This window comes from Oncorhynchus mykiss, chromosome 19 (genome assembly GCF_057628025.1).
Source record: "Oncorhynchus mykiss isolate SJ-2025 chromosome 19, ASM5762802v1, whole genome shotgun sequence".
NCBI classification, from domain to species: Eukaryota; Metazoa; Chordata; class Actinopteri; order Salmoniformes; family Salmonidae; genus Oncorhynchus; species Oncorhynchus mykiss.
Genome location: NC_143040.1, coordinates 26,330,202 through 26,357,500, shown reverse-complemented (window position 1 = coordinate 26,357,500; position 27,299 = coordinate 26,330,202). Strand labels below are relative to the sequence as shown.

The following is a 27,299-nucleotide window of genomic DNA, read 5'->3' as shown; positions in this document are numbered from 1 at the left end:
TATGCCCAGCGGATAACACCCTCCTAAAATAAGGGCTCCACTTGACAACAGTAGGATGCTTTTGGATTTTGCAGTACAAGTATATTTTTTCAAGATGGTAGCAGAAACTAAACAGACCACACACACACATATTTGGACACACACGTGTGTGCACGTACACACACACTCTTTGATGTTATTGCCACCCCTCAAAGGTCATATCAACGAATGGTTATATTTGGCCATCTTTGATCTTGTGTAGAGGGAGAGGCTGGGGACACCAAACTGGATGGACGCTTCATATACAACGTGCCATTAACCACAGATCTAGGATCAGTTACCCTGAACCCCAATCCTTAACCATATCAGGGGGATGATAACATCTGACCCTAGATCAGTGGTATGGCCAACTTCTACCAAATCCATTCGGAGGACCACAATGCAAATAAGCCTTCAAGCTTTGTTGTGGTTTTATCCTAGATAATGTTTAATGTGGTCTCCGGCTGGAGCAGCCTGCTACTTCTCATTATCAAATAAATTCAGTCAACCAATCAACATGACTACAGCTGAGAGAGATGTAGAGTAGGACAAGTGCCTCGGCTGGAAACACAAGGCAGCTCTCCTCTCTTTCAACAATCGTTTTTCTTTCAGGGGCATTTCTTATGTCTTCACTTCCTTATGAGGTCGTCCCCCACTGATATGCCCACTAGACTGTTCATAACGACCTACGCTGGAAAAACATTTGAAGAATTCATAAGCGATATGGTCGTGTGTGCGTGCGTGTGTGCAAATGTGTGTGTGTGTGTGTGTGTGTGTGCCCCCTTTCCGCTAGTCTCATTAACTTCTGTCCCAGTGCTGTTACGATGCATTAGTACTCCAGGTAAAATCTATTTGTTCTTAATCATGTTATTCCACTTCGACACCTGTTAAGGGTTGACAACTGTCTGGGCAAGTGTAGCAAAACACTAGCGGTCTAGCATCTGCTATAAGGACTGGCAATGTAGCAGATAATGTAAAGAATAGCCCTGGACACTCAGACTAAATGATTCCTTATCTGTTGAATCAATCAATCAAATGTATTTATAAAGTCCTTTTTACATCAGCAGTTGTCACAAAGTGCTTGTACAGAAACCCAGCCTAAAACCCCAAAGATCAAGCAATGCAGATGTAGAAGCACGGTGGCTCTGAAAAACTTCCCAGAAAGGCAGAAACCTACAGAGGAACCAGGCTCTGAGGGGTGGCCAGTCCTTTTCTGGCACTGCCGGGTGGAGATTATAAGAGTACATGGCCATTACGGCCAGATCGTCCTTCAAGATGTTCCAATGTCCATAGATGACCAGCAGGGTCAAATAATAACCACTGTGGAGTTGAGGTCATCTCTATCACTTGAATGGCCCAGAGTGATGTATCAAAGGCTGGCAGAGCTGGTTGGAAAGCCTGGGTTTCGATAGCTGGTTGGACACAGACACTCGTCTCAAAAAATTCTCAAATGTACAATGCACAAGGAGGCATTTTGTGAAACGCTCCACACAAATGATGCCCTATGTTTCACAGAGAGTATCATATCTCATTTCATTCAGAGCATATAGCTTTCAAAGCCATTTGGACCGTGACCAAGGTTATGGTAGTGAGTATGAGGCGTCCACTGTGTGTAATGCAGCATGTGTCAAACCTGCTCTCAAAGCAATGTGCTTTCCCCTGCCATGACCAGAAACCTCATAGGACATCCACTATATGGGTCATGGGCAACCCCTTTACACTTCATCTGAATAATTCAGTGGTGTGTGTGTGTGTGTTTGGCTACATCGTGTTTCAATAATCACTGTGTGTACATGTACTGTAATATTGTTGGTATACTTTCATAGCCATGGTAATACAATGTGTGTGTGTGTGTGCGCACGCATTTGCAATATCAAGATATGCATTTTATCATCAGGTATTATATTAGTCTAGCTATGGATCACACACTGCAGACTCAGTTTGTGCATCCTAACCAGTAGTGCAGAGAATCCGGCTGTATAGGCCAAAGGCTTCAATGTAGGCCACTGCGATGAAAGCACATGAAGGTATTTTGCAAACTACACTCAGAGGTAGGGGAATGCATTTTGCCCTATTACAGGTGACCTGCACATCTCTCATCTCCATCCCATCTTCCCAGAAGAGCACATAATTGAGCCACGGTCGTTGCCATGACTACGGGAGGGACCAATGAGCTGCTCGCGGCTGCCCGGTAACCTACTGCACGAGGCCATTTTTGCACATGGAGGGGCTCACAACATATAACATCATCATCCTCGCATACAACCGCCCTTTCCCTGGGAAACAATGAGGCAGGCTTGAGCGATTGGATATCTGATAAACGCGAGCTGTTCCTGGGCTGTCAGATCCGGGGCACCCAGCAACGACGCACAGAGCATGCGGAAAAAATGTGAGCGCTCGTCTCCTCCTCTTCAGCCAGCCCCTATTCAGTCAAGAGGTGTTGTCGTGGTGGGACGGCGTTTTGCCAGGAGTAAAGGGACAGTTTTACTGCAATGCTTTCTCCATAGCTCCGAGTGAGAGCAAGTTACCCGGGAGAAAGGGTGTTGCCTCGCCGCACCGTGCACTAGCAACGTCCATGCGCGTTTGCTTATTTGAAATTGGACCGAGCCAATTGAGGACGTCGAGGCAGGTGTGCGGTGTCATTCGGAATTGTTCTTGGTAGACGCTGTCCATTTTCCCGTCTCATATCAGATTTGTATGGACTTTAATTCCGGTCAAGCAGGCCCCTGTCGACTAGGTTGATACAGTATTTTGTTGCAGAGCGAATTTCTTCAGATGTCTCCGCGTTCGCTTTGAGGTAAGCAATGTAACAGCCACTGCAAGCTACGGCAATTTGCGCACATCTGATAATATTGTCGCTAGTATATCTACAGAGTTTCATGTCAAAGATGATAAAGCGTTATTATCCAATATCTTGAGCAGAGTCTACAATGTTGCCAATGTTGAAAGGAATGGAACATCGTGGTTTGCTTCTTTGGGAATGCATTCACGAAAAGAACAGTGCTGATGCCGAGCCTAAATGTCCTCTGCCATAGCGGAATGGTTGTTGTTACTTTGCAAAATTAATTTGCTCTACTGTAGCCTATAAAATACTCACCATAATTTGAACAACAAATTTGAGCTTTTATTATGGAGAGTTTCTCCTTGTCAACTTCTAGATAACTCGACTTCAATTCGATTGGATCACATTCCAGTGGACCGGTGTTGCCAGTTCTTGGCAATGAATAAGAAGGATTACGGTAACCCAATCTAGCGTGACCTTCTTGAACAAGAAAGGATGCACTCGAGTTGATGCGCCAATATTTGGCCACCTTAATTAACATAACAATTAGGCAAGGACCATCATTAAACTGTCATTAGTGGAGACCGGCCCGGGGGTTGTGAGGAGAAAAGTGGATGTCTTGTTGAATACAATAATGACATTGTTGCACTGTTCTTGCTTGTGTGTTTCCCAAACTCGGTCCTGGGGCCCCCGCTGGCAGCCTGGTCTCATAGACTAGATGTAACAGAGTAAATGTAAATCCGGCACACTCAAATTAGTATAATATGTTACTTTTGTTATGGTTACATAAAACAGATGGTTACTTAAGGCAAAAACGAAAGTATGATGGGTGGGCATATATCTTAAGCCAAACCCTAGCCTAGCTAATGTTAGCCACCTAGCTAGAATTTGTAAAATAAAATACATTTTTCAAATTCGTAACATATCATGCAAAATTGGGGATGAACATCCACAAAGTAATAGATACTATACGAAACGTAACATCATACGGTTGATGAAAGACCTGGAATACTGATTTAAGGCAGACCACTGCACTTCTCTGATTCAGAGACGTTGGGTTAAATGTGGAACACACATTTCAGTTGTAGGCATTCAGTTGTACATCTGACTAGGTATCCCCCTTTCCCTTTAATTAAATGAAGTGTCACGGGTTTACATACAGAATAATACGAAATGTTTTGAGACCAGGTTGCCTCTAGGTGTACATTTTAGTTTTTGCACAAGCACTACACAGCTGATTCAAGTCATCAAAGCTTGATGATGTTGGTTATTTGAATCGGCTGTGTTAGTGCTACGGAAAAACCAACCCATGCTCCCAGGGGGCTGGAGGGCCCAGGCCTGAGTTAGGAAACCCTGGACTGGGTGACCATTATCCAAGCCAGCAATCAACCCCATCCATGTTTACTTTGTAATTTGTATAAGAGATATTGAATGAAACGACTATAGCCTACTTGGAAAACCAGACATTGAGCGAATTTAAGTTACATTTTCTCTCGTTTTTCATACCTCCAAATAATGCCCCCTTCTTCCCTCTTGCCTTGAACATTTTAAAACCACAGTGATAAAATTGATTTTACATTGTTGTCACCCACTCTCTTTCACTGATGAACAAAATCACTTTATTTTAGATTCAAACGCTCATTAACCACCCTTCACTCACTGGGCTCTAGCAGAATGGTCTCGTGTCATTACACCATCCCCAGTTCATGGGCATCAAAGGCTTAGTGCACATTAAGAAGATTACCCTGGCCAATTGTTGCGGCATTACTGAGTTTTCACTTCCTTCACTCAATAATATGCCCTTCAACAATGGCAGTCAGTCTTAACATATGCCAGAGTAGGCAATTATTGATGAGTCATAAAATTTGAATAATTATTTGCCTAAAGGTGATCATAGGATGTTGGTTTATGTGTTGTATCAAATGAGTTAATAAGTTGAATTTATATGCGGTAGCACAAAATAAATGACTTGTTTGACGTTGATGGCCTATTCAGTTGGTGAAATGAATGCTGTCACATAGAACAGCTGGACTGTCATGTAGGCTATTTACGTCCGCCGTAATACTGTAGTCTCTTTTCACAGCCGCTGTGTCTCAGACGTACGGTAGCTCAGTGAGCTCACTCATGCCCAGAGTTGACATCCCAGATCTGACAGGAAATGTTCGAGGCTTGAATCCCCTTTTTTTTTTACTGTAACTCGGTCCCACCCACAAATAAAGGGATGATGTAATGAGGAAAAGTGAAAGGCCGGTAGTAACTTCCTGCTGTCGGCCTAGTCAATTAGTTAGACACGCACGTACAAGCACACACTCATTTCAATGCCTCTCTTCCGGCTCAATTTAAAATAATAATAATATTGTGTAATGTTTGGCAGCAGGTTAGAGCGTTGGGCCAGTAACCGAAAGGTTGCTGGATCGAATCCCCGAGCTGACAAGGTAAAAATATGACGTTCTGCACTTGATCAAGGCTGTTCCCCGAGCGCCGACGATGTGCATGTTGATTTAAGGCAGGCCCCCGCACCTCTCTGATTCAGAGGGGTTGGTTTAAATGCGGAAGACACATTTCAATTTAGGGCATTCAGTTGTACAACTGACTAGGTATCCCTCCTTTCCTTTCCTAATGCTATCACTACGGGGAACCGCATACCGTGTCTGAGTGTACCTGAGAGCAAGTCTAGGGTGTGTGTGTGTGTGTGTGTGTTTGCAGAAGTGTTAGTGTGTGGGTTTGTGTGTAATTCTGGAAGTAGTTGTGTGTAATTTGGAAACTACTTTGTAACATGTGTGAACAAGAGAGAAATCCAACCTTGTCCAATGAAACTCATAATGGGAATCAACAGTTGGCAACTTGGCGTTTGAATGGATGTCACTAAGACGAGCTAGCCAATACACATTCCGGAGGGACGGCTTAAATATAACCATACGTTAATGGGACAGTCATCGCATTTTCACTTGATTGATGGCCCAGGGAGGGATGGTGTTACGGTGTCCTGCCACTACAGCTATGTGGCTGCACCTGCTTACCTGCTAGTTCGAGTTACTGAGTGAGAGCAGAGGGGAGTGGTGCAGGATCTTGGCCGGCCATCTGGGATTTGGAGAATGCCATACGGTTCCTGTCGACAGTACAGAACGGGCCGGGCCGCACAGTCCCCTCTCGCTCTTGTTTTCACTCGCTCTGTTTTGTTCCCCCTTCTCTCCAGCTCTCTTCCTTTTCTATTTCCCTTGCTTGCCCATTCACTCTTCCTTTGTCTCTGTCTCTCTCTCTCTCTCTTTCCCGCTTTAGAAGAAGAGCTGATGGCGTGGCTCAAGTGGTCTGTCTTTGAAATGCTTGCCTGGACTGTTTCTCAAGAACACTGTTTGATAAAAGGGCTGTGGAGCATATTTGCTGATCTCCAATACAGCAACTCGATGACCTTTTATTCAGGTGCACTGTAGTTTTCCCATGCCAGTTTTCCACAGAGACGTTCATCTTAGTAGCCCTTCCAACTATCTACCGTGTTTGCCATCAGTCTACATTTTAATTTGAGTCATTTGGCGGACGCTCCTACTTACTATGATTTAGTCAGTGAATTTAACTAAAGTAAGTAAAACGACTACATGACACGGTAATTGCGAATTCTTCAAAATGATGGAGAAGTGAAGTTGGAAGGTTGCATGCCATGGACTCTATGGCTTCCCTCAGAGTAAGCAGCTCAGAGTTGCCCTTTTGCCCTGAGCCTGATTAGCTATAGTGGGATTACATAGTCACACAAGGCTAGATCAGTGGAGAATGGCCTCTCGTCTGGTTTTTTAAATATTCATAGTGTTCTTAGTTTGAATTTGTGTCGCTGTTGTCCATTTTTTTTTAATGTTCTGTGTTTTTGATGTGGACCCCAGGAAGAATGGCTGCTGCTTCCTCAACAGCTAATGGGGATCCAAATAAGAATCCTAACGGGCTGCATTCTGTTCCAAAAGGAGATGGGATGCAAGGATTTGAGAGTCTATAGTGTGACAGAGGAAGCAGGAAGAAGGGATCCGTCCAATCAGCTGTAGACATCTGCAGTGTGTATCCAATGGAGGGCAATTCCATGGAAATAGAATTGCGCTGAAACTCAGATTGTTTACTTAAAATCTATGCAAAACCATTAATGTCAAAGTTTAACAAACCATACAACTCAATGCACTTTTAACAATTTTCCATTTTATAAAAACACATTTACTTGAAGGACTGTGCAGATGCAAATAATTTCATTAAATCTGTTTTATTTGTACGTGTTTTCCAAAAACGTTACGAAATATCTTCTCCGATTTAAAGATTCAAAGATGTCTGCAGAAAGAATGGGGTGTCAGTTATGACTTTGAAAAAAAATCTCTTTTGATTATTGAACTACAGTAAGTGAAGTGGATTTACACCCGGTAACAGAATTATGGTAACGGAATTTCATCATGGGTCCCTGATCTGTGCTACACAGAAATGCATCATTATGAATGTCTTTCTCTTCATGGTGATGTATCCTAAATAGACGCACAAATGTGTAAATGTGCAATATCTTCCTTTTCATATCTGGGTATTATTCAACACAATCGCTATTATTTTAATGAGCCCTGCCCCTAAACGAGACCAACTTTGATTGGTCCGGGTCGGACCAAATCTGAAACTAACATCGACGTCTATGTTTGGACATCAAAGTACATCACAGTAGAGTACAGTACATTAGTGTACTCAACTCTAGTGTGGTCTACTGTGTACTTAACTGTACTGAACTATACTCTACTTTTTTGTACTTTAACGAGCTGAAAGAGGATGGACAGAGTTTACCCATGATGTTGCGCAACGATATGTCAAGTGGGGAGGGGGTGTTCTACTAAGCTATATGGCCTTACTGCTAATAGCCCATAGAAACGCTTTGAATTCACTACATGGAACAACAGATGGTCCCCCTCCCCAAAAGATATTTGAAAGGAAGTTTGTTCAGAAAACATATTTTTTGGCATGTATTTAACCCCCTGTTTTTGGCACTAAATAGTCTCCATATATTCTTCCATTCACTTTTTTCAGCTGGTACCGAGGGAGGGGCCTTCTACGACGGCCTGTGCGTGTCCTAGAGCAAAACAACAGTATGTACAGTACCAGTCAAATGTTGACACACCTACTCAGTCCAAGGTTTTTCTTTATTTTAACTATTTTCTGCATTGTAGAATAAACCCCATGGGACCACGCAGCCGTCATACCGCTCAGAAAGGAGACTCGTTCGGTCTCCTCGATTTGTTCTGTCTCCTTGATATTACGTACTTTGGTGTGAAAAGTGCAAATCAATCCCAGAACGACAGCAAAGGACCTTTTTGGAGAAATGGTCTGGTGAAACAAAAATAGAACTGTTTGGCCATAATGACCATTGTTATGTTTGGAGGAAAAAGGGGGAGGCTTGCAAGCTAAAGAACACCTTCCTAACCGTGAAGCACGGGGGTGGCAGCATCATGTTGTGGGGGTGCTTTGCTGTAGGAGGGACTGGTGCACTTCACAAAATAGATGGCATCATGAGGCTGGAAAATTATGTGGATATATTGAAGCAACATCTCAAGACCTTAGTCAGGAAGTTAAAGCTTGGTCACAAATGGGTCTTTCAAATGGACCATGACCCCAAGCATACTTCCAAAGTTATGGTTTAAAGACAACAAAGTCAAGGTATTGGAGTGGCCATCACAAAGCCCTGACCTCTGTCCTGTAGAAGTTTTGTGGGCAGAACTGAAAAAGCGTGTGCGAGCAAGGAGGCCTACAAACCAGACTGTTACATCAGCTCTGTCTGGAGGAATGGGCCAAGATTCACCTAACATATTGTGGGAAGCTTGTGGAAGGCTACCTGAAAAGTTTGACCCAAGTTAATGCTAATTGAGTGTATGTAAACTTCTGACCCACTGGAAATGTGATGAAAGACATTTAAAGCTGAAATAAATAATTATCTCTTATTCTGACATTTCACATTCTTAAAATAAAGTGGTGATCCTAACTGACCTAAGACACAGAATTTTTACGAGGATTAAATGTCAGGAATTGTGAAAAACTGAGTTTAAATGCATTTGGCTAAGGTTTATGTAAACTTCCGACTTCAACTGTTCAATCAATCAGATGTATTTATAAAGCCCTTTTTACATCAGCAGATGTCACAAAGTGCTACACAGAAACCCAGCCTAAAACCCCAAACAGCAAGCAAATCAGATGTACAATAGAAGCACGGAGACTAGGAAAAATCCCCTAGAAAGGCAGGAACCTATGAAGAAACCTAGTGGAACCAGGCTCTGACGGGTAGAGATTATAAATATACATGGCTATTAAGGCCAGATTGTTCATAGATGACCAGCAGGGTCAAATAATAGTCACAGTGGTTGTAGAGGGTGAAACGGATAAGAACCTAAGGAGTAAATGTCAGGTGGCTTTTTTTCATAGCCAAGCATTCAGAGGTCGAGATGGTAGAGAGGGAGTCGCAACACAACCAGGTGGGCTGGGGACAACCAGGGGTCATCAGGCCAGGTAGTCCTGAGGCATTCTTGGGCTCAGATTCTCCCGGAGAAGAGGGGGAGAGAATTGGAGCGAGCGTACTTAAATTCACACAGGACACCAGATAAGACATGATAGTTCACCAGATATAACAGACTGACCTAGCCCCCTGACACAGACTATTGCAACATAGGTACTGGAGTCTGAGACGGGTGGGTCGGGGGACACGGGGGACACGGTGGCCCCGTCCGAAGATACCCCCGGACAGGGCGAACCCTACCCACTTTGCCAGGGCACAGCCCCCACACCACTAGAAGGATATCAACAGACCACTGACTTATTACACGGAGACAAGGCTGAGTATAGCCCACAAAGATCTCCTCCACCGTTCAAGCCTGATAGGGGCGCAAACCTGGACCGGAAGATCACGTCTGACTCAACCCACTCAAGTGACGTACCCCTCCTAGGGACGACAAAGAAGAGCACTAGAAAGCCAGTGGCTCAGTCCCTGTAATGGGGTCAGAGGCAGAGAATCCCAGTCGGGAGAGGGGAGCCGGCCAGACAGAGACCGCAAGGGCAGTTCGTCGCCGTTCACCTTCTCACCCCTGGGACAGATTACACTTACTCATCTGACCTACTGAAGAGATGAGTTTTCAGTAAAGATTTAAAGGTCGAGACAGAGTCTGCGTGTCTCACATGGATAGGCTGATCATTCCGTAAAAATGTAGTTCTATCGGAGAAAGCCTGCCCTGCCTCCAGCTGTTTGCTTAGAAATTCTAGGGACCATAAGGAGGCCTGTCTTTTGACCATGGCATACGTGTAGGTATGTACGGCAGGACCAAATCTGAGAGATGGGTAGGAGCAAGCCCATGTAATGCTTTGTAGGTTAGCAATAAAACCTTGAAATCAGCCCTAGTCTTAATTAATTAACAGGAAGCCAATGTAGAGAGGCTAGCACTCAAATATTTGGTTCTAGTCAGGATTCTAGCAGCCGTGTTTAGTTTTTTTGTGCTTTATCCGGGTAGCCAGAGATTAGAGCATTGCGGTAACCTAATCCATGCTTTTGTCACTTCTAGATTAGACTTTCTGCATCATTTTTAGGCAAAAAGTTTTGGATTATTGCAATGTGACGAAGATGGAAAAAAGCTGACCTTAGAACAGTTTTGATATGTTTGTCAAAAGAGGGTCCAGAGTAGTTTTATTTGAGACGACTGTACAACCATTAATTGTCAGATCCAACAGCAGATCTCTTTGTTTCTTGGGACCTAGAACTAGCATCTCTGTTTTGTCTTTAAAAGTAAAACATTTGCTGCCATCCACTTACTTATGTCTGAAACACAGGCGTCCAGGGTAGACCTAAGCTGTGTTGGCATAGCAATGAAAGATGACATTGTGTTTCCGAATGACATCCCCAAGAAGTAGAATATATATATATATATATATATATATGTGAAAACGGTTGTCCTAAAACGGAGCCTTGAGGAACACAAACTTACAATTGATTTGTCAGTGGACAAACAATCCACAGAGAGAAACCGATATCTTTCTGACAGGTAAGATCTAAACCAGGCAAGAACTTGTCTGTGTAAACCAATTAGGGCTTCTAATCTCTCCCCAAAAAATTGGTGATCAATGCTAACCTACAAAGCATTACATGGGCTTGCTCCTACCCATCTCTCAGAGCAGCACAAAGGTCTAGGAGCCAGAGAACAGATGCAGAGCCATTAAAATATAATTTACCACCACCACAAGTGCAGTCTCAGTGCTATGATGGGGTCTAAAACCAGACTGACTTTTTTTGTATACATTATTTGCCTTCAGGAAGGCAGTGAGTTTCTGCTTTTAAAACATTTTTGAGAGGAATGGTAGATTCAATATAGGCCTATTTAAAAAAAGATATATATAAAAAATGTTTAAAAAAAAAAGTTCATATTAAAAATTCAAAAAACAGTTTTATTATATGTTTTCTGGGCTTTTTCAAGAGAGGCTTTATTACTGCCACTTTTCGTGAGTTTGGTACACATCCGGTGGATAAGGAGCCATTTATGTTCAACATAGGAGGGCCAAGCACAGGGCCAAGCACAGGAAGTAGCTTTTTCAGTAGTTTAGTTGGATTAGGGTCCAGTATGCAGCTTGATGGTTTAGAGGCCATGACTTTTTTTTTATGAATGTGTCAAGCAATACAGGATTTAAAAAAACTTGATTGTCTCAATTGATTCTAGATCCTAGCAGTTCTGTGCAGACTCAGGACAACTGAACTTTGGAGAAATACGCAGATTCAAAGTGGAGTCCGTAATCTGCTTTCTAATGATCATGATGATTTCCGTTGAAGAAGTTCATGAATTTATCACTGCTGAAGTGAAAGCAATCCTCTCTTGTTGAATTCTGCTTTTTAGTTAGCTTTGCAACAGTATTCTCATTCTCCTCAATTAGTTTGGAAAAATAGGATGATGGAGCAGCACTGAGGGCTCTTCGATACTGCACGGTACTGTCTTTCCAAGCTAGTAAGAAGACTTCCAGTTTGGTGTGACGCCATTTCCCTTCCAATTTCCTGGACGTTTGCTTCAGGGCTCGGGTATTTTCTGTATACCAGGGACCAAATGTCTTTGTTTTTAAGGGTGCAACTGCATCTAGGGTATTACACAAGGTTACATTAAGATCCTCAATTAGTTTGTTAAATGAGTTTTGTACTCTGACGTCCTTGGGTAGGTGGAGGGAGTCTGGAAGGGCATCTTGGAATCTTTGGGTTGTCCGAGAATTGATGATCCTTGATTGGGGTCTGAGCAGATTATTTGTTTACGATTGCAAACGTAATAGAATGGTGGTCTGATAGGCCAGGATTATGAGGATAAACATTTACATCCAGAATATTTTTTCCACGGGACAAAACTAGATCCAGGGTATGTCTGGAAATGATTTGATCCAGAGACATGTTGGACAAAGCCCACTGAGTTGATGATAGCTCCGAAATCCTTTTGGAGTGGGTCTGTGGACTTTTCCATGTGAATAATAGTCACCAAAAATTACAATATCTGCCAAGGCTACAAGGTCCGATTTGAAAATTCTGTGAACTCCGTGAGGAATGCTGTACACGGCCCAGGAGGCCTATAAACAGTAGCTATAAAAAGTATACACACACAGAGTGTACAAAACATTGCACCGCTTTTTGACCTCAATTTGAACAGCCTCAATTAGTTGGGGCGTGGACTCTACACGGTGTTGAAAGCATTCCACAAGGATGCTGGCCGATGTTGACTCCAATGCTTCCCACAGTTCTGTCAAGTTGGCTGGATGTCCTTTGGGTGGTGGACCATTCTTGATACAAACAGGAAACTGTTGTGAGTGTGAAACCCAGCAGCGTTGCAGTTCTTGACACTCAAACCGGTGTGCCTGGCACCTACTACCATACCCTGTTTAAAGACACTTAAATATTTTGTTTTTCCCATTCACCCTCTGAATGGCACACACACAATCCATGGCTCAATTGTCTCTAGGCTTAAAAATCCTTTAACTCGTCTCCTCCACTTCATCTACATTGATTTGAAGTGAATTTAACAGGTGACACCAATAATGGGTTACAGCTTTCAGCTGGATTCACCTAGTCAGTCAATGTGCCTCAGTGTATATGCCTTCATTTAAAAAAAAAAAATATATATATATATATATATATATATATATATATATATACATACATACATACATACATACATACATACATACATACATACATACATACATACATACATACATACATACATACATACATACATACATACATACATACATACATACATACATATATATACTCTTAACTTTCATTCGGGCCCAATTTCATATGCTCCTATGAATTTGCTCCTATGTTCTTCAAGTTGGTGCTCATGGGTCCTTTTACATGGACATGACCTGTATAAGGAAGTCCCACCGCTGAGTTTCTTGTGACAAAGGACCCAATTGACCGTTACCCTCAGGCAGTGGGATATGACACGTGTGTGTGTGTGTGTGTGTGTCCCAAATGGCACCCTATTCATCGGGCTATGGTCGAAAGTAGTACACTATATAGGGGTTATGGTGTCATTTGGGAGCCGGGCGCTATTTTCACAGCTTCAAGAGGGGTCGATGTCACCGGAAGACCAACCATATTTTCTCTGTGTGAAAGAGGGCACACAATAGCTTTTTCTCTCTACATGTAGCAGGACTATTGTACTTTTCTGAAGTGCTACAGTGGGATTACAGTTGGTTTCATTTGACCCCCCCCCCCCCCCTCTCTAGAAACAGCTATTGCTGAGTCAAGAAAATCCTCTAACGCTTTAGGCCGCTGTAGAATATTCTAGATATCAACACAAAGTACTGAAAGCTTAAGCCTGCAGTGTTTCAATTGTCAGAGTTCTTTCTGAGGTTAATGAATGTATGAAGCCTAAGTTTCTTTATAAGACCGTTTTCAAAGTGTCAAACCAGCTGCTCCCTTTCCGGGTCTCGTTTGTTTATGTCCCGTTTGTTGCATGCAGATGAAAAGTGCAGTGATTCGCGGGGGTCAAAGGTCAAGCTCTCTCTGAAAAGGCACAGTGGTGGTGCCCCTCTGGCCCCGGCCCAAGGCTTGTTCCTCTGTGACCTTTCTGTGGGCACGGGGTAGGCGGTGAAAGTGAGCCATAAAGATTACAGAGGAAAGTATTAATGATAATCCGACATCCGTTTCGCTCTTTTTCTCTTCCTCTCTCTCTCCCTTTCTCTCCTTCTCTCTGTGTATTCTATTTCTGCGATGACACACGCTACTGGACGGTGTACCAGCTGCGAGAGTAGTTTGCGCCAACGTCTCTGCAATAGGTGCCGGTATGGAGGAACTGGCATTTGGGTATGTAGAGGAAGTAAGTGCTACACACCACCCGTGGCACACCCATCCTAAATGTTATGCCACCCTCCCTCTCTCTGGCTTTCTCTCTTTCCCTTCCTTGCTTCTGTCTCTCCTGGGTTTGATGAAAGAGATGTAGCGCTAAAGAAAGCCTCCCGTCTCTAAACCCTGCACCAGTCAAGTATGTGTAAATCCCGGGGTTGACACGTCCTAAGCCAAAATGCCAGAGTGCCCCCGCCAACAGTTTGGATCCTGTTACCGGGCAGAATGCGAGGGAAGTAGTGAGCGTGGGTGCCCGATTGGCTGCCGGGCGAGGCGGCAGGAAATGGGCCCGTCGGTGGGTCCCAGGGCAGAGGTGTGAGGGAGTCTGGGAGAGGTTGAACAGGCTTGATGGATGACTCGTGTCATAATGTTCATAACGTTCTTACAGCACTCCTCTAGCATAGGAGAATAATGTTCCCACTTATGACATCCATCTCCCAACACTTCAAGTCCCAAAACTTTTAAGGTTCAGGCTCAACAGTGAGCTGCAGTTTATTTTATATGTGAAGGGTATGTCAACTTTAGCCATAGCCTATGTTGAATTCTATTTGGGGCCATTTTGCCATTAATCTTATAGTGCTGTATCTAACCTTTGCCATGTGAAGGTCACAGCCTACTACTGTATACTGTAGCTCTATATATGATTTAACTTAGTTTAGGCCTAGTTTATGTTCTGTTAACCACGGCAACTCATTAACAGGCTATTATAACAGGTTTTATATAAGCAGCCTACCAGGACAGTGTTCCTCGTTATCCATAGATGACATATATTAAGCCAACCATAGAGTAATTATATTTGTATGAAGCAAACCACCCAAAAATAAACATGTCACTGGCTTAAGGTTATTTTCTGGGATGTTTGCTAGTGGGGTGAAATATAGGCCTAGGGCCCCGTTTTTAAAAAAATATATTTTTGGTCCATCCCTAAACCGAGGTTGGATGTGCCCCAAATGGCACTCTATTCCAGGGAGAATGCATTACTTTGACCAGAGCCCTATAGGAAGTACACTCTCTATAGGGAATAGTGTCATTTGGTCCACAGACATCGCGTCACTGTAATTTGTGTTTACCCTGCTCCTCTGCTTTTTATAACTTGTCACTTACTTAGCTCGGAATGGCTGGACCCATATTGGTGCTGATAATGGATTGAGTGTTGAAATCAGGCCAGGGAGACGATGTTGACGTGCCCAGTCTAGTCCTGATTGGCTCGTGTGTGTGCGCGTTTGTGACAGCTTTTTGTCTCTGGTACTTTAATGAGATAATTCCAGAGCTGTTTGTGCACCATATTTGGTTAATACTTTATTAATTTATCAATATGTGTATTATTGAAGTCTCTACCTGAACAGCAATCAGCGAAAAGGCCCAATTTGTGTTTAAATGCTGTAAGACTAGTCAGTACCAGGGTGGATGAAAGTCTCTTCGTGACTAGATCGGAAATGGAACAGACTGGAAATTGCTCTCCTTCTGGCCCTCAGAATAACAGACAGAATGACAGACCGCACTTTTTTTAGGTCCATGATCGGTCTGAATATCACCCCCTCCCCCTCCCCAAGGTTACATCATTAGCACATGTCAATTCTCAGCTCGTGAGATACCGCAGCTATCCCCGGCACGTGTTCGATCGGCGGTTTTTAGCGCTACCAGTTGCCGCTTAATCATGACAGCTGACGCCCCAATCGCTGTGGTCCTCAAGGTCTCCGGCTTAGAAGGGGACTACCTCAGTGGCAGGAGACATGTTATCATGTCGGCAGCGCTGCTTGTTTCCATGGTGGCCGTCGGTACCTTTTTAGAGGGGATTTGAGCATTACCACTTCATCATTGGCAGGGTGACAGAGGGACTCAGACTGTGCTGATCCGGGACGGGAAGCTGGCTGAATCGATGCTCCATTTACCATTTCGTCACACTGCATAGTTGCTGGACATGCAGTTGGATGAGAGTTTCTCTGGGCCTTCTTGTTAGCACTGCGCTAGCGGTTCAACTGTTGCTAGCTCTATTGCTAGGACTTAGTTTGTTGTTAGCACCAGGTTGTTGTTGTTGTTAGCACAGTTTGCGGTTGACTTGTTGCTAGCTCTATTGCAAGGAGTTAGCTTGTTGTTAGTATCCATTAGCATGAAGCTAACTAGTTGAAAGTAGGCAGAAACTGCTTCTCGTGACATTGGCTAGCTAAGCTCATGTACAGAAACACGTCATCAGGTCTAACGGTCGTCTTGCGCGCCGAACCGCGCTTGTTCATGCCATCAAATCAAATGCACTCCTTTTGATATAAAGTTGTTTTGGACTAAAATAAAAGTGTCAGTTTGTCACTTTCACAAAGTTGGAGTAATAACACGTTCAACTACTTGAAGACGTTGGCTCCAATCTAGGTTGTTCCTTTTTTAAGATTTTGAGAAAATGAACAACTTAAGTATTTTCAAACCACAAACCTCGTCTGCTTGGTTTGCTTGACAAATGTTCCCGGAAGTCTTGCGTTGTTGCGCAACTGGTATTAGTTAGCATCACGTTATTTAGTTTGCATCAGAATCATTTAAACACCTATTCGATTAACAGTGAGTTCTGTGTCTCAAAGCATGTGGATGACCTAAATACTTCAGGTTGCATGACTTAACTTTATAATTATGCAAATATACTTTTTGTGAAATGAAGTTAGTCCATGTTTTGTATGGTACCTTGACATGTATGTATGGTACCATGCGACATGCGTCATATTTATAGCTCAATAATACATGATGTTAAGTAATGTTCGGAAGTTATCTATGCAGACCGTTGGCAATATTTTTAATGCAAGAGAAACTTATAGCAGTGGATGGCGCACAACATGTTTTTTCTCTCACATCACAGATAGGGAAAGCATTGTCCTCATCTCTCTAACAACATGAAACTCTCCCATTTATCTTAGCAACGTTCACAGTGGGAACCACGGAATAGGCACTGTGCTGTACGTCAATGTGCCTTTCTGTAAACCGCAGACCTCACAACCAAAAAAGCTGCACCCCAAATGGCCAAAGTAGCTCTTGTGGTTGGCAATTATAGGAGTCACCCAAGATCCACAAGAAAAGGGAGTGGTTGTCCACAGCAGTTTCTGTAGGCATGTATGCTATGGAAGCCTCTGCCTCAAAATGGCAACAAGTGAAACATCTCTCTCCTCTCTCTATTCGGCTATTTCCTTGAAAGCTTCCTCATTTCCTTCATGGCCACCGATTTTGAAATTACTTATCTTGATGAAAGCAATTAATTGAAAAACCTATCCAGTCTTGTCATCCATCTGTTTTGATTGGAAAGTAGAAAATGAAGCCATGTGTTATATTGGCACGAAGCCCATGAGAGAGCACTTGAGTGTGAGCCGGTGAAGCTCACCGAAGTTGCGGTAATGAATTGAGGCTCGTCCACGATGGCAAACTCTCTTTTTTTCTTAAATAGGTTGAATAATTTATCAGTATTAGTTACCGCATCAGTGACCACCAGTGAGTTTTTAATTTGACTCATCCAAAGGGGTTCATTAAAGGAACTTAATAAACATCTCGGGGACCAGGCGGATGAAGCTTATGTTATGTTGTGTATGTCCCTTGCTGCATCTATTTGTGTCTGTCTGGTTTACCGCTGCATTTAGAGAGGTGGAAGTTGTCCAGTAGCTGTGTTACGTTATGGGATGACCAGCCTCTAAATGCAAGGTGAATATAGCTCTGGTTGCATCACTTGCCTGCGACTAGCTGGTCGGGATAGGGTGGAAGGGAGGGTGTGTCTGTGTGTGAGCTTAATGTTTATGCCCGCGCGGATCATCACACTGAGCCTGGCCAACTTTTCTGACAGATGATCAAACTGTCAACAGCAGAGAGCGAAAGCTTGTGTACGGCATGTTCCATCAACCATTCAGAGACTGCACGGGCTGTATCAAATGTGGCTTGTTGCTCAACTTTGTTTCTGTACAGAAACTCCACTTTTACATGGCCCTCAACAAGTGAATGGCACGGACGTAGCCGTTCAAATGGCGACGCCAGGGAGAGATGGTTGTGCGTTACCGCTGACGCCTCGTTCCACGCAGTCTACCCATTCTGTCCCCCTTCTCCTCCTATCCATTTTTCTTTTTTTACTGTGCTGCTGATCTGGCCAGAGGAATGCCTGTCTGATACTGCACTGCTGGTGTAGCTCATGCCTGGGATGGGGAGGTGTGTGTGTGTGTGTGTGTGGTGGCTGTACGTGTGTGGTATGTATGTATGTATGTATGTATCTATGTATATATATGTATGTATATTCAGAATCAGGTCCTGTCACTTTATCCACCCCCCCATACACATTCCCACACACTCTGACCCCCCCCCCCCCCCCCTACTCTAGGGGTAACTTTCCAGTCCTGTAGTTGCAGCATGTCTGTGTCTCAAAATAGGGCTATCTCATCACTGCTTCACCTAAACAGGGAGCTCTCTCTCTCTCTTTAACTCTCTTTAACTCTGTTTTCTCTTCTCTCTGTTGCATCTGTGTGCTTCCCAGGAACGGACAGACTACTCTGGATTTAAAGCCTGAGGTGGAGTGTGGAATTGTGATCGCCGATGTCCGTCTAACCCAAATAAGTCTCCCTGCTTTTTGATTTTTATGACGGTAAGATTTGTTTTTGGGGCACTCTTGCACTTGCTGCCTGTAAATGAAAGGTCATGGGTTTTGCTGTGTTTGCAGGTGTAATGTCAGTCAGAGTAGGCTTTGTTTGAATGGACCATAGGCAGTCAACCACTTGCGTATTAGTGGACTGGATGTATGATATTGATAACAATTCATAAGTTGTCATCAAATCAATAATGAGGGGCAAATGTGAATGGAATAGTCCAGCCGTAATTATTTGCACTCAAAGTATGAATAATTAATTAAGGAGTGATAAACAAGTATTTATTTTACTTTTTTAAAACGTTTTTTTGCTTTGTTTAGTTTTGCGTTATAGTATTTGATTTGGGTGATTTATTGTTTTTGATTAAAACAATTTTTATTTTTTTGAAATTTTTTTTGTGATATGATTAGATTACTAATGATTAGGCTACTATTTGTCTGTTGGAACAGAACAGTACCACTACACCATAGCCAAACCCAACAGTGGACAGGACAAAAATGGTTTCAATGAAAACTGAGGTTTTTCTTCCCTAACCTAAAAAAAACAGTATTCAGCTTTCATTTGGAACACGGAAACGTCAAACCCAAACCAGGCTCTTCAAATAACCTAGAATACAGGCACAAAGACAATACGTTGCTTGCATTTTCACTTCTAACATCTTGGCTGCCTGTCAAAATGATGTATGGCCTTTAGTGCTTTTGCCTCTGCAATCTTGTCAATGCTCATCATGTTTACACAGCCTCACTGGTCCTGTGCCACTTGGCTGTCTTGAACCCTGATGTGTCATCATATTGCAAATGCAACATGGCTAAAATAATGAAAGAGAGGGACAATGGGGGGGGGGGGGGGTGGAGGTTGTGGGATGGATTTAATTTTGTGTCGTACCAGGAAGACTTCCATAACTCTCCAATTTGAACCCATATTGAAAGCGAACCGAAACCAACCAATTCCCCAAACCCTCCCCTGCTTTTCTCTCCCTCTCCTACTTCATTCTACCCTTTTAACGTCCACAGAGTGCATCGACACCAGATCCTTTTTATTTTCCCCCCTCTACAATGATCTGTCCATTAGGCTAGTCTCTGAGGTGTTGTGGAATGCCACCTTCATCTCCCCCACCACCACCACTTGAGTCCACACACACATGCAAAGAGAGAGCATGCAGCTCGCTTGGCCCTTGTTCCCCCTGACCTCACACACACACACACACACACAGGGACACTTTGTTGCATGCCCAATGGCAAATGGGACAGAGACATTTTTACCCCTGCAGGGTTGTGTACGCACAGTGATCAATCGATAGGGCGTTAATGGATGGAATGTGGTTCAGTTTTATTTAGAGGCAAAGGATGTCAGTTTAGTTCAGGAAGAAGAGGGCTTGACTGACAAATAGCCAAGAGGGCTCAGTTGAAGTATTTGCAGATGTATCATTAGTTAGGTTGAAAAATGTTGAAGATAAATGTGTCTGGTTTGGCAACTCGTGTTTCTTTTTTTCATCTTCCTCATACCATCCAGTTTAGGGTCATTTGTTAAAAGGCCCTGTTGTACGCAAGGACAAACTATCTTCCAAAGATTGCTTTGCAGCGAGCAGTGAAAAACAAGCCTCTTGAGTTACAATGCCGTGTAAGAATGTGAAACTCGGCAAACACGAATGCACAGATACACTTATGCGTGCATACCGAACCACACGCGTACAAACACATGCATGCTCACACACACGGAGGTTAGCAAAAACACCCACAAGTGCAACAGCACTCACAGACATACACACACAATAACACACACATTTTCAGGACTATGTAACGTCTGCCATTGCTTACCCGTTAGCTGGGAGAGTAGTGTGTCAGGGTTGTGTCACAGCTAAACTCTTTAGGCCTGTTGCTATTTGATGACGGCGATTAAAATAGACGTACATTTGTCTGTAACAAGAGCCCAAATCACCAGGAGGGTACTTAAAAGTATTATTCTGGTACACGGAATAAAAAGATTGAGACTGCTACCAAAACAAGGGCTCTCCAATCCAACTCCACACACCAAGAGTTTGTCTTTGACATTCTTTACATTTCAAACCTTTTGACTTTGTCACCTTTCCAAGATACTTTGACCTCTGAGTCTATAAACTTTGTTTGCACCGGTGACCTTTTTTTGATCCATGTGCCCTACGACCTCACTGTGAAATGTTGAAGTGGGAGGAAGTTGCCTAATTGCTCCTGGATAAGACCATTTACTAACGGACTAGAATGTAAACTCAAATAGAGTTCTCTCCCTGTTCCAGACCCCCTCCGGAGCCCCCTGGAGGGCAAAAGACCCTGTCTAAGGGGCATAAGTATAACCCACTCACCCTTGAATAAATACCCCCTTATCATCCTACTAGCCGTAGTTCACCCTGCTCCTGTGTAATTCAGTAGATCTATGGGGAGTTAATACCATTGTTAGCTACAGCTAATCGAATAATTAAATAATGGTCTGTTGTCATCTACTTTTTTTAATCGTGCCTGTCTAGTAGCCTGATGGTAGGCTAGGTCAATATCAATGTTATATCCAACATGTATTCATTGAGTGGGGTAATTCCTTAGACACTCCGCAAAATTTTTCCTTTGCAAGGATGCAGGGGAACTGTCCCCCTTTTGCAGTTGAAGGACAATTGTCTTAGCATGACATCACCCCTCCTGGTTCGTTCCTGCAGATAGCCGCATTCACCTTCAAAAACCTTTAGCATTAGGGATGTACCATTAGCATTCTCTGCACTGGAATGGCAATTCTCTTTGCGCTAGCTGCTTCACCCCTCATTCCACTTTCTTGCAAATGGCCACCTTCACCTTCAAAACAATTAGCAGTTAGCTATTATCATTAGCGATGTAGCATTAGCATTGAGCCTGCCTGAATAATGATACTCTACACCGAAAGGGCATTTCCTTCAGCACGAGGCTAGCTGCTTCACTCTTACTACCACATTCCCTCTGCCTTCAAACTCATTAGCAGTTAGTGTTAGCATTAGCATAGGAGTGTTTTTTTTAGAACAATGAGGCTCTCTCGCCTGCTGTCCAAAGACTCTGCAAGTCCCCTGTGGGGCTTTTCAGCTCTTCGCACGTCACGAAAGGTCTTCTTTCCAAGGCTAAACACCCAATTAACAGACGGTGCTCTCGCTCCCAACTCCCCCGCAACGTCTGTCTCCTCCGCCCCGCCTAGCCGTGAATAGGAAAGGTCAAGCCTATTAAATGGATGTCAGGTCGGATTCACAGAGATTGAAAGACAGTATAGAGGCCCTCGCCAAGGCTTTTTAGTTGCAGAGCTGAAGTACTGCTGTTTTCTTTTCTATCTAGTTGCTCACCACAATGGATTGATTCATGTCACAATTAGAAGCGTGGAGAAGGAACACCGGCAGTGTCTGGGGAACACCGGCAGTGTCTGGGGAACACCGGCAGTGTCTGGGGAACACCGGCAGTGTCTGGGGAACACCGGCAGTGTCTGGGGAACACCGGCAGTGTCTGGGGAACACCGGCAGTGTCTGGGGAACACCGGCAGTGTCTGGGGCTCGGCCCTCCAAGCATGGAGTCAAAAAGCTCTGCGCCCTATGCCCTCCTAGGACTTTAGAACCTAGTACCCTTCTTAGCAGTGGCCCGTTTTAGGACCCTTCTCAGATGCTTAGCAGTGACTTTTCACTGATTTGACTTACCAACCGTGGCCTGTCAGTAATGCCTGCTGTTTTACAGCAAAGGGACTGTCTGGCAGGGCAGATAACGAAACTGCTTTAACAGTTAGTCAGCCCATGCACTGTGTCCCACAGCGGGATCGAAGGCCCTGTCGCATTACAAGATGGCTTGAAAATGAAAAGTGTGGCTTTGACTATTGTTGACTATTGTATCTGAAATCAACTGTTTTGCCATGTCTACAGCATTCCAGTAGATGATTCCACGAGACTCCATAGTGATGTCACATGGTGCCAGGTCTATTCATCAGGGTATGCAATATGGACGTGATGGCCTGTGGACAGACAGTCCTTCAGGAGAATAAAGATGTGTGCTGAAATACCGCCGCTGACGAGGCCACACAGACATGCACACCCACACACACACCCACACACACACACACACACACACACACACACACACACAGAGTCCTGCCAGACTGCAGACTTTGTAGATCTATAGAGAGACTGACTGAGAAACTGACAGGACCACAGCCGGGTAAACAGAATGACAGAGATGGGCAGACAGAACAACAGAAAGAGTGCCAAATTGAGCCAGACCTATAGGTAGTCCTTTCACTCCAGGCTACCTTGACTTGTTTATCACCATCCACATCTCCACACAATGGTAGAGAACCGCATTTTGAATTCAGACAAATTACTCATGTGATAAATACCTACTTTTCTGATGAACCGGTTCTATCTTGTTTTGGATAGCGGTCCATCTCTACACTGCAATTGCTTCCCATTAGCGCTGACAGTTAATCGCTATGGCCGTGTCCCAGTGGTGTAGAGGAGACAGCTGCAGCAACTCTTGAGGTATTGTTCACTGCTAGAGGACCTTCCTGCCGTACAGCTTACATAACGCTACCATGCTAATCGTAGCTGGCGCTAATACCGTCGCTAACGCTAATTCCCTTTCTCTGTTTCTCCCTCCTTCTGTCTCTATTTCCGTCTCTCGTTCTGTCTTTTTTACTCTGTCGCTTTTCCCCCTCTCCCCCTTTCCTGCCTCACTCTGTCTCCCTCTTCACTCTTCTAATCCTCATCCTGCTCCTCCACAGGTTTCTACAGCTGCCCTATAACAATAACAGTAGCACAGTGACCCACACTGGACAGAAGCAACATCGCAGGTTGTCACATCCTATTGCTCCCCCCCCCCCCCCCCCCCCCCCCCCCCAGCCACAACGCACAGAGCAGGGCCTTGTGTTGCATAAGCTTACATTAGTGCTCTCAGGGCAGTGGCTACTGCTCGATGATCTGATGCAACCCTGCTGGACAACACAGGGCTCTGTTGTTGCCTCGGACCCAGTATGGGTAGTGGGCACGACGAGGTCAGCGTATTGTGTCGTCGTCCCCCCCCCCCCATCCTGGGATCATTTGTTCACACAGAGGGGGGTTCGCTAATGGGTGGAGAGGTTGAAGAAACAGATGCCAGGTAACAGGGAGATATTATTTTGATTTAAAACTGTGTGATATACTGTGTGTCAAATGTGATATGGGGTCTAAGCAGTTCGATATTTTCATTTTAGTCATTTAGCAGGCGCTCTTATCCAGAGTGACTTACAGGAGCAATTAGGGTGAAGTGTCTTGCTCAAGGGCACATTGACAGATTTACTATACCATAGCAGCCTTTAGCCCATGCCGCTTTACTATAATGAGATGGTGTTCTCAAGTGTCCTACACTAGCTGCCTATTTGGCCGGGTCTGTGACTGGATTGTCATACTACATACTGTTTACTGAATACTACTTTAGTACTGTACCTCAGTACTAAAAGCCTTCTAAATAGTATGAGAATTCTGGGAAAAGGTATTCTGGAGTTGCCTATCTGGCCAGGACCGAATTATCATCAATGTACTATGCAGTAAAAATACTGGGGTATCTGTACTTTACTATTTATATTTTTGACAACTTTTACTTAACTACATTCCTAAAGAAAAATGATGTACTTTTTACTCCATACATTTTCCCTGACACCCAAAAGTACTCTTAAATTCAATCAATTGGACATGATTTGGAAAGGCGCACACCTGTCTATATAAGGTCCCACATTGCATGTCAAAGCAAAAACCAAGCCATGAGGACGAAGGAATTGTCAGTAGAGCTCTGGGACAGGATTGTGTCGAGGCACAGATGGGGAAGGGTAGCAAAAAATGTCTGCAGCATTGAAGGTCCCCATCATTCTTAAATGGAAAAAGTTTGGAACCACCAAGACTCTTCTTAGAGCTGGCTGCCCGGGCAAACTGAGCAATTGGGGAAGAGTGGCCTTGGTCAGGGAGGTGACCAAGAACCCAATGGTCACTGACAGAGATGCAGAGTTCCTCTGTGGAAATGGGAGAACCTTCCAGAAGGACAACCATCTCTGCAGCACTCCACCAATCAGGTCTTCATGGTAGACCGGCCAGACGGAAGCCACTCCTCAGTAAAAGGCACATGAGAGCCCTCTTGGAGTTTGCCAAAAGGCACATAAAGATCTATCAGACCATGAGAAACAAGATTCTCTGGTCTGATGAAACCAAGATTGAACTCTTTTTAGCCAGAATTCCAAACGTCATGTCTGGAGAAAACCTGGCACCGTCCCTATGGTGAATCATGGTGGTGGCAGCATCATATTGTGGGGATGTTTTTCAGGGGCTGGGAGACTAGTCAGGATCGAGGGAAAGATAAACCTGCTCTAGATCGCTCAGGACCTCGGACTGGGGCGAAGGTTTACCTTCCAACAGGACAACGACCCTAAGCACACAGCCAAGACAACGCAGGAATGGCTTCGGGACAAGTCTCTGAATGTCCTTGAGTGGCTCAGCCAAAGCCCGGACTTGAACCTGATCGAACATCTCTGGAGAGACCAGAAATAGCTGTGCAGCGATGCTCCCATCCAACCTGACAGACCTAGAGAGGATCTACAGAGAACAATGGGATAAACTCCCCAAATACAGGGGTGCGAAGCGTGTAGTGTCATACCCAAGAAGACTCTTGGCCATAATCACTGCCAAAGGTGCTTCAACAAAGTACTGATTTAAAGGCTCTGAATACCTATGTAAATGTGATATTTCTGTAAAAAAAAAAAAAATTGGCTTGTTTTTGCTTTATTAAAAAAAAAACAATATAATCCATTTTTAAAACAAGGCTGTAATGTAACAAAATATGGAAAAAGTCAAGAGGTCTGAATACTTTCCGAATGCACTGTATCTGATATATCTTTATGTTTGAAGCCTGAAATGTGGCAAAAAGTCGCAAAGTTCAAGGGGGCCGAATACTTTCGCAAGGCACTGAATATGAAGGACATCCACTGGCAGCCATTTGAATGACAGGCTTTAGTTGATGGGCACATTTTAATTTACAAATTGCGCGACTGCTTTGTCCTGTTACGGTCACTGGTCCTAGATAAGATGTTACTCTTAGAGAATGTGTTCAATGTGTGGACAACAGTGGGTTTTACTGACCTTGGATCAGTTAATAAGAAACTGTTATAATCCCAGATTACAACCCACATTTTCATCCATTTCCTTCTCAGCAGTTGTTCTGTACAGCAGTGGAGCTTTTGTGTTTTGCTTTGTTTATTGTTTTGGGTTGATCTGATTTCATTTCAAAGCTTAATGGGAATCATGCTTTTGCTCGGACAATACCACTTAGAAGTGCCGGACCAAAATACCCACATCTAAAACCACAATTAGAGCTTTTAAAATGATTGTGTTTTGTTCATTGTTTTGGGTTTATTGGATTTCATTTCAAAGTTAAATGCAAATCATGCTTTTGCTCCAGACAACACTGCTTTGAAGTAACGCACCTAAATACCCGCAGCTAAAACCCCAAGCAACCCATAAAATGGACCGTATCCACCAATGGCATACCAGCCTTCTCAAGCTCTTATTTTGTTTCCCAGGCGTCTCTTTTCCTGCGCCACCGGCCGTAGCTCCCCACATATTTCCCACAAAAATACACCGTAAAAATAACTTGGCCCCAATTCCGTTAATTGTGGGAGAGTGTAATTGTGGATTGTGTCCTTTTTTTTTTTTCCTGTGGTGTTTCCCAAGTGTCCCGTCGGCATTCGGTCAATTTTAAGGGGAGTCTCAGACTCCAGACTCCATCTTGACTGAGATTAACTCTGGACTTGACAGACATTCCTTTGCTTTTACATTTCTGGTCTCCGTCTCTCATTCTCTGTCGTAGAGATCCTCACCAAATTGCCAGGCTATGGTTTATTCTCAACCCCAAAGAAAATTTAACTGGGACTTTGAAACGTTGACGTTACCTCAGGATATTGCACTTAGTCAAACTCCATTATTTTATTTATTATTATTTTTCACAGACAGTTTAAGTAATTCTTTATGCGTGCTTAAAAATAGCCTTTTGTTTTGGTTTGGTCTATCGGCTGCATTTTTGCCGTGCGTCTTTAAATAGCCCTTCCCCCCGCCTCCTTATGACTTGCTTACATCTTGCTAGCGCGTGTGTCTGAGTGGGCACTGTGGGGTCATGACCCCTTGTAGATGAGAACATAGTCAGCTTATCTAACACCGGCTGTCCGAGTCGCTCATGTGTCTGCGTACACACACACTCATGCATGCTGTACGAATTCAGTCTGGCCATGGTCACCAACTAACCTGAACTGACACACACACACACACACACACACACACACACACACACACAAACAGGAACCTTCCATGTACACTAACCAACCTGAAAACACACACACTTCTCTTTTGAAACGCTGTATGTTTGAATGTGTGTGTATGTGCATGTGACCGCGTGTGTATCAAGGAACACAGAGATCGAAACCACTATTTGCGCCTGGTATTTTTCAATGGCAAACATTCTGCCTCCCTGTTTTATATGAACATTTCACTGAGCGTAACTGCAAT

General features: G+C 43.8%; 1 protein-coding gene across 50 annotated transcripts in view; it reads left to right on the top strand.

Moving 5' to 3' along the window:
* Positions 1-2,143: 2,143 nt before the first annotated feature.
* LOC110497456 (sorbin and SH3 domain-containing protein 2) overlaps positions 2,144-27,299 on the top strand; it is an 83,043-nt gene continuing 57,887 nt past the window's right edge. For 48 of the 50 annotated variants that reach the window (XM_090210668.1, XM_090210666.1, XM_090210659.1 and 45 more), the window contains exons 1-2: positions 2,192-2,815; positions 18,646-18,753. The gene's annotated coding sequence lies outside the window, so the exon portion shown is untranslated. Of the gene's footprint in view, positions 2,816-18,645; positions 18,754-27,299 lie in introns of all 50 variants that reach the window. The other 2 variants (XM_090210633.1, XM_090210630.1) reach the window with 1 other exon arrangement.